The following is a 6,989-nucleotide window of genomic DNA, read 5'->3' on the forward strand; positions in this document are numbered from 1 at the left end:
ATGGTGGTAAAATATGTCATAATATATCTAATCAATTTATTTGTTGACTTTTGATTGTATGCTTTTTATCCCATGAATGCCTTCCGTCTTCGGGAAACCTTTTCAGAGATTTTACGTTTTTTTTTTAAATTTATTTATTCATTTTCATCGAAATTCTGCGTTATTTTGTGAAGAATATTACGTTTTTTTGAGAAAATGTACGGAACAAAGGTGCCATGATATGAATCATTTTTCGACGGTAGCAGAATATCAAAATAATTTTACCTCCAATCCATATAAAGGATCATTTTCTGATTTTAAAATGATTTTTAAGGGAAATCTTGAGAACGATTTAGGATAAGTTATGAGAATATTTTTAGTTAGTAATGGTATTCTACCTTTTTGCCGTTACCCTTATACATGTAAATCTATACACTTTTTTTAAAAAATCACTTTATATGCCATTATTGGGAAACTTTGAATGAAAAATAAAAAATATATGCGGTTAACTTGTTCGTTATGTACTTAAATAAACATGGTTTTGGGTGTTATTTTCATGATTTTTGAAGAAAAAAAAGTTTGTGTCATCTGTCCTCAAGGACAGTCAATCTCAACAAGTATAATGCTGATTGACAGATAATTTACAGGATAATCGTGTCGACATGAATTTATTTTATTTTTCAGAAAATTGAAATATTCACTTCCGGTTTTGAGTCGATTGTTGTCACTGCTCATCAGACGGAAGACCTCCTTGTTTCTCGTAGCGAAATTGGTTCGAATTGAATTTTTATGTTCGTGATAAAATGTTAGAAATAATTTATATGCGACGAGAACAATAAGGAAAAATCATGAAATTCAACGAATGGTTTGTTACTTTTTTGAATGACATTCATCACTCATTAAAATAACTGTTCAATCTGGATTTTGTTTGTTTTTCTTTTTAATATCGACGTTAAAATTGAGGTTAATACTATGTCTTGTAGAAACATGAATATTGTCTTGTTTTAACGAACAAACTTTTGTATCGAATTGTTGCATGTGACATATCCCTATATTTTTTAAATCACTTGAAAATGCATTTTTTTTTTCGAATTTCGGAGACCAAATGTATTTAATGCAATTTTATTAATTCGGAATTGAAGTAATTTAAAACGTGTCCATTAATATATCGTATTAGTAATCGTTCTTTGTTGTTATTGTAGTTTTTGTTTTATGTATTTCTCTTTCTTTGTTATTTCGATGTTTTAAATTAGTAAAAAATCACCATTGAAATGAGTTTTAAGTTTTAACAAATATTTGAACAATACGATTTCTTCTAAGTTATATAAAAGTGTAGCATGCACAGTTACGTATGTAATTTTGAGGACTGAGCATTGCACAGAAGAAGGAATAACATGACGGATGACACAAATATTCATTTTAAAGGAAGTGATGGAGGAATGTAATATTCAGATCTATGTGCCTAAGTAATAGCACAGAATGTACAGTACAGTCAATTACCTAATAAAGAAGAAATTAATGTACGAGTTACACTTACTCAAAACACCAATGAATGAATAAACTTTTCTCTTAAGGGAAAGGATGTACTTCGGTTTGGAAATTGATGAAATTCTTGAAATTCTCGTGCATATAAAGAAAATATTAGTTTGTGCACCATATACGTATTTGCATCTCAAAGTAAATAAAAAGCTCCTTAATACTTAACACGTTATGGTAGATTTACATGAATCTGACAGCATAGTAAAACAAGCAAATTCAAAGAATTGTGGTCCCCCGCTTTCGGTGTCTTTGTGGGTGAGATGTCATTATTTATGGCATATTGTATCAAATATGAACGCCCTATTATGTCATTCAAAAGTTATCACCAACGTTGATTTTTTTGAAAATTAGGTAAACATGAAGGTCAATGTCTAGGGGTCAGAAATCATAGATGCTCGGAAATATATTTTCACAGGTAATGCACATGTCAAATATGAAAGCCCTATCTTTTCTCAATCAAAAGTTATAAGGAAAAAATAACATTTTTGAAAAGTAGGTCAAACGTCAAGGTTCAAGGTCAAGGGCTCAAAAATCATAGTGTATTTAGAAAGGTCTTGTCACAGGTAATACACATGTGAAATGTGAAAGCCCTATCTCTTCTCATTCAAAAGTTATGACCAAGGTTAAAGTCTTTGAAAAGTAGGTCAAACTTCAAGGTCAAGGTCACGGGGTAAAAAATCATAGTGTATTTAGATAGGTCTTGTCACAGGTAATACACAAATATAATATGAAAGTCCTATCTCTTCTCATTCAAAAGTTATGACCAAGGTTAAAGTTTTTTGTGACAGACAGACTGACAGACGGACAGACTGACAGACGAATGAGATTTAATGTCCCCTCGCTTTCGCGAAAGCAGGGGACAACAAGCAGCACGTCACCTCTGGTTACATTAGCCGAATGCCTCACATGGAATCAATTGTAATCGACCGAAGCCAATCACATAAAATACGTTCTATTTCCACTATGGAAGAGTTATACTTCTTAGTGAGCTCTTTTGTGAAAAAGTCGGTAAATGTACAAATCTCGCGGGATTTCAGGGACAAACGTAACGTAAACATGTAAACAGTATGTTGAATGTCGATGAACAAATCCTAAGGAAATGCAAATGAAATATTTTATTGTTGTGGACTTTATATACATCAAGAGTAGGAATGACAACGATATCAATTTATATCTATATTGTTGATCGTATGTATCTATTTATCGTATGCTACATCTAAATACAATATACATGCCTCGGAAAAGTCGTATTTTTTATTAATGGATGATAAATTTAGGGTTCTCGCTCTCTTACATATGTCTTTTAGTTCTTCCATTCTTTAATTGGAATGACAAATACATTTAACATTAAAAATCGGATTGAGATTGGTATGTTTTGTATTATCCGCAACGCCATGCTGTCCCTGTCAGACGACCAAATGCGCCTCTAATTTTGAAGAGTTCACTAATGGAAATATAACGTAATTGTATTTTCATTGAGAGAAATAAAGAAGATACTGTCAATCAAAGAATGGGAAAATAAGCATTGCATTGCCAATTGGAACAATTAGCATTGTACCTATCAAATAGTAGACGAATAAGCATTGCACTGAAAATTTGAGGAAAGAGCATGCAATGACACAGGAATGAACATCACCTCACATACCTTAGTAAAGTATAGTTTTTACTATATTAAATCAAAGTTTTTATTACAATAAATCAAAGTTGCATATTATCCACTAAATTGTAAATCAAAGTACTTTGTGTACTTTGACGCGAATTTACTTTTGCGTACTATAATTTTCTATAATAAACTATCGTTTACGATAGTTAAATATGATAAATCAGTTTCTTAATAACTTTCAAAATTAATAAATGCACAATTTTTATGACAGTATCACAGGCTCTTGTTTCGTATACAGGACACTCCTATTTATTTTACCACAAGATACCTAATTCAATTTCAGCCATCCCCATTCAAACTCGTATTTTATTATTTTCTCAATATGGCGTATTTTTGATAAGTTCAGACTAACTAAAATCAAAAAGATCTTTCTATTTGTTTTATTACTTTATATAAAGATAGGACTTTCCTGTAAATTACACAATTTAAATCAATCGCGTTTCATAGATATCAGAGATTTAAAACAATAACCGATTTATTTACAGATTCCGCATTTAAGGACATACGCAGTGTACCATACCTACTGATAATTTTTCAAGATATTCTTAATTTAAGATTATAGTGCCATCAGATGTTCGTAGACAAAAAATCAGCAGACATTACCAGGGGTTTTGAAAAGATATCAATTGATGAAAATTTCCGTATAATTCAAAGAAAAATATACAAAAATTACTTAACATATATCCTAGATGTTTTGTTTATTAAAACTTCTTTTAGAAGAAGTGTACAATAGCATATATAGACATTAAAATGTAGCACACATTTCCTTTAAGTTTTGGAACTCTTCAACTCCAGGGAAAAAGACAATAAAGTTCAAACTACGTTGCGTATGTCCTTAAATAACAGACACAGTTTAAAGTCAATTTAACTATAGAAACGTGGAGATATTCAAGTTCAAAATCGGTGAAAATTTTAATTTGAACGTTTATAACAAATATCATGTTGATCTACACTTAATCTCTTATTTTTATTTTTTAGCTCAGATACCCATACATGTATAAAGCTTTAACCTATTTTAACAAGACATAGTTTGCATTGAGACACTTTTTTCTTTTCTTATAAATCGTTACAGACGTCCTTGGTCCTTATCGTACATTTTATATATTCATTAATATTTTCATATTTCTGCATTTCAATTTCAAGAATGACAAAATTAAAAGTATTATTCAATCACTTCATTTAATTCCTTAAGCGTTTTTTTAACTTAGGGGTGTAAGATATACCGATTTATCGTTTAAGTCGGTTTTCGGTAATCTGGAATAATTTTTTTTGATACGCTTGAAAAAAAAGAATATACATCATTTAACTACTTTACAAAATGTAATTTGTTTCTCTTAAGCAATCCTTATTTTTAAAAGGTTGTATTTGTAGATTGCAGAATGCATTTACACCGGACAATATAGCAATGAAAACTTTGAAATGTTTTTTTTTTAAACTTGTTATAGAATTTAACAAAAAAATAAAAAAATAAATAAATAAATAAAAATCTCAATACATAGTCTAAAGATTGATATATGCATGATATGTTTTACTAGTTCACACTCCACCCATTGATTCATGACAGTTGATGGAGTAATCGGGTCCGTTCCCGGGTTTCTGAAAAAGCTGTACAAGGGATGGTACAGAATTAATACCCCTTCCCTAAATTATATATTTTTTTTGATAAATGAGTATCATTTTGGTCGGTTCTGGTGCTTTTTGAAGCATTTAAAAATATCATAAAGAAAGAAAATCTTGAAACATTGGTTTAAACAGATTAAATGAATCATAGTCGGATTTCGTTTTTTACTCATCATCCGTAAGCAAACTCGCCGAAAAATCGTCGTTTTTAATCAATATGCGCGGGTCATTTGATTGGCTGCTGCACAGAGTCGTAATGTCGAATCAACGAATCAAAGTTTACGTTGCGTATTATGTATGTTCGGCAATTACAAAAACTTTTCCGTAGTTAACACACCGATTGCAAATAATACACTCACTAGTGCATTTCGCAGTTTGAGAAAGGTACTCCCAAATAATTTCTCACTGGTATTTGATGTAAGTGACATGTACGACTTTTAATTTCCTTAATCGTTTTAAAACAAACGGGCGTCAAGATATTTAGCATAAATCGCACTCAAATAAAATATTTTCGAAATTGAAGAGTTCGGATCCAACTTTCTGATTGGTTGTCTATTTCAACAAATTAGCATATTTTACAGTGATTTTTTTTTTTTAGCGAATTTGCCCACGGGTGATGAGTAAAAGACGATATCACCCTTGGCTATCTGACGATGTTGATGAATACATTTTGTTGCAAAATGACATTTCCGATTTTTTTTCTAAAAAAAAGAAAGGTCTTTTATGCTCAAATATCATTATTTCTTTTAATTCTAATAAAAAAATATGAAAACTAAGCTTCATAATTGCAATACTGTTTTCCACCACGATCTCACCATCCTATGTTTCCATGACAACGACGGCAATTTTGAACGTTTCATGCACAAATATTTTCGTTCACAGTAAAATACATTTTCAATAAAAAAAACCCTCTCTTTTATTTCAAACAATGCTACCAGGTTTATGACTACAATATTTATTAATATGCTGGTGAACATTTAAAATTCAAGTCAAATCAGCACCCCCCCCCCCCCCTCAAACTTCCCATTTCTGATCCAATTAGACTACCCGATGTAAAATACCTTCCAACCCCCAACCCCCATCCTTCATGTAGTGCCGTTTACAAGCATCAAATAACCTGTGACACAATATGAAATTATTTTGAATTATACAGTTATACTAAGAAAATTTTTCAAGAGATGCACATTTAATAAAAATCCCTAAGATTATGTCTACATTTATTGACTACAAAGATTATTAATCCTGCCACAGTTGTACCATTATAATGAGATTTATGAGTTTTGGACAATGTGTGTCTTTCAATATTGATTCGATCCGTAGATAGCCTCTAAAACAAACACTCTTTCAAGAATCAATTCAATTTTATGTCTCAATCAAATTTTGATTTTGCACATTTTGTATTTAATGTTGTGTGGGGCCAAATTAGAAAAATGAAATCAACTTATTGAGTCTCGTATTTAAATATGTGACGTTTTTATTGCTGTCGAATTTAATTGTGACGAATATATATATATATATATATATATATATATATATATATATATATATATATATATATATATATATATATATATATATATATATATATATATATTGTACATGTATGTGATACCGCAATTATTCTGAAAAATTTACATCATTTCGAGTTAAAATTCTGTATAAATATGCTTTCTTAAATCCAGGAATCGCGAGAAACACTACAAGTTAATTAAACTCAAATAAAAAGACAGGTAAAGTAATAAGGCAGTAATATGTATCAAAGTTCAAGTACCCAGGGTAACTTTTATCACAGAAAAACTACTTCAAGATACGAAGATAAAGTCACCAACAATATTAAACACCAACTCTTTACTATACAATCTTTGATGATTATAAACACCTGGAACTGGGTGTGAAATTCCACCAGTATAAAAAAATCAACATTAAAAATTACAATAATTCTGTATAATACACAAATCATTAATAATCACTTAGAATTACCAATTTACGATTAGGAGCTCAGGACTGTGCCTCTGACATCCTCGGCACAATTGTTTCGGTTGAATCAGATGACGATTATGACACCAGGAGATCGAGGTCCCCCTGTCTAGCAATGCTAGCTAACTCTCATTGCCCTATACACAGTTTACTACAGAAATTTTGGATTGCAGTGTTAACATATATTCAATGAAGTTACATTAAGAGATAA

This window comes from Saccostrea echinata, unplaced genomic scaffold, assembly GCF_033153115.1.
Source record: "Saccostrea echinata isolate AGI-Se365-2 ecotype Australia unplaced genomic scaffold, CSIRO_AGI_Sech_v1 ptg000054l, whole genome shotgun sequence".
Lineage (NCBI taxonomy): Eukaryota > Metazoa > Mollusca > Bivalvia > Ostreida > Ostreidae > Saccostrea > Saccostrea echinata.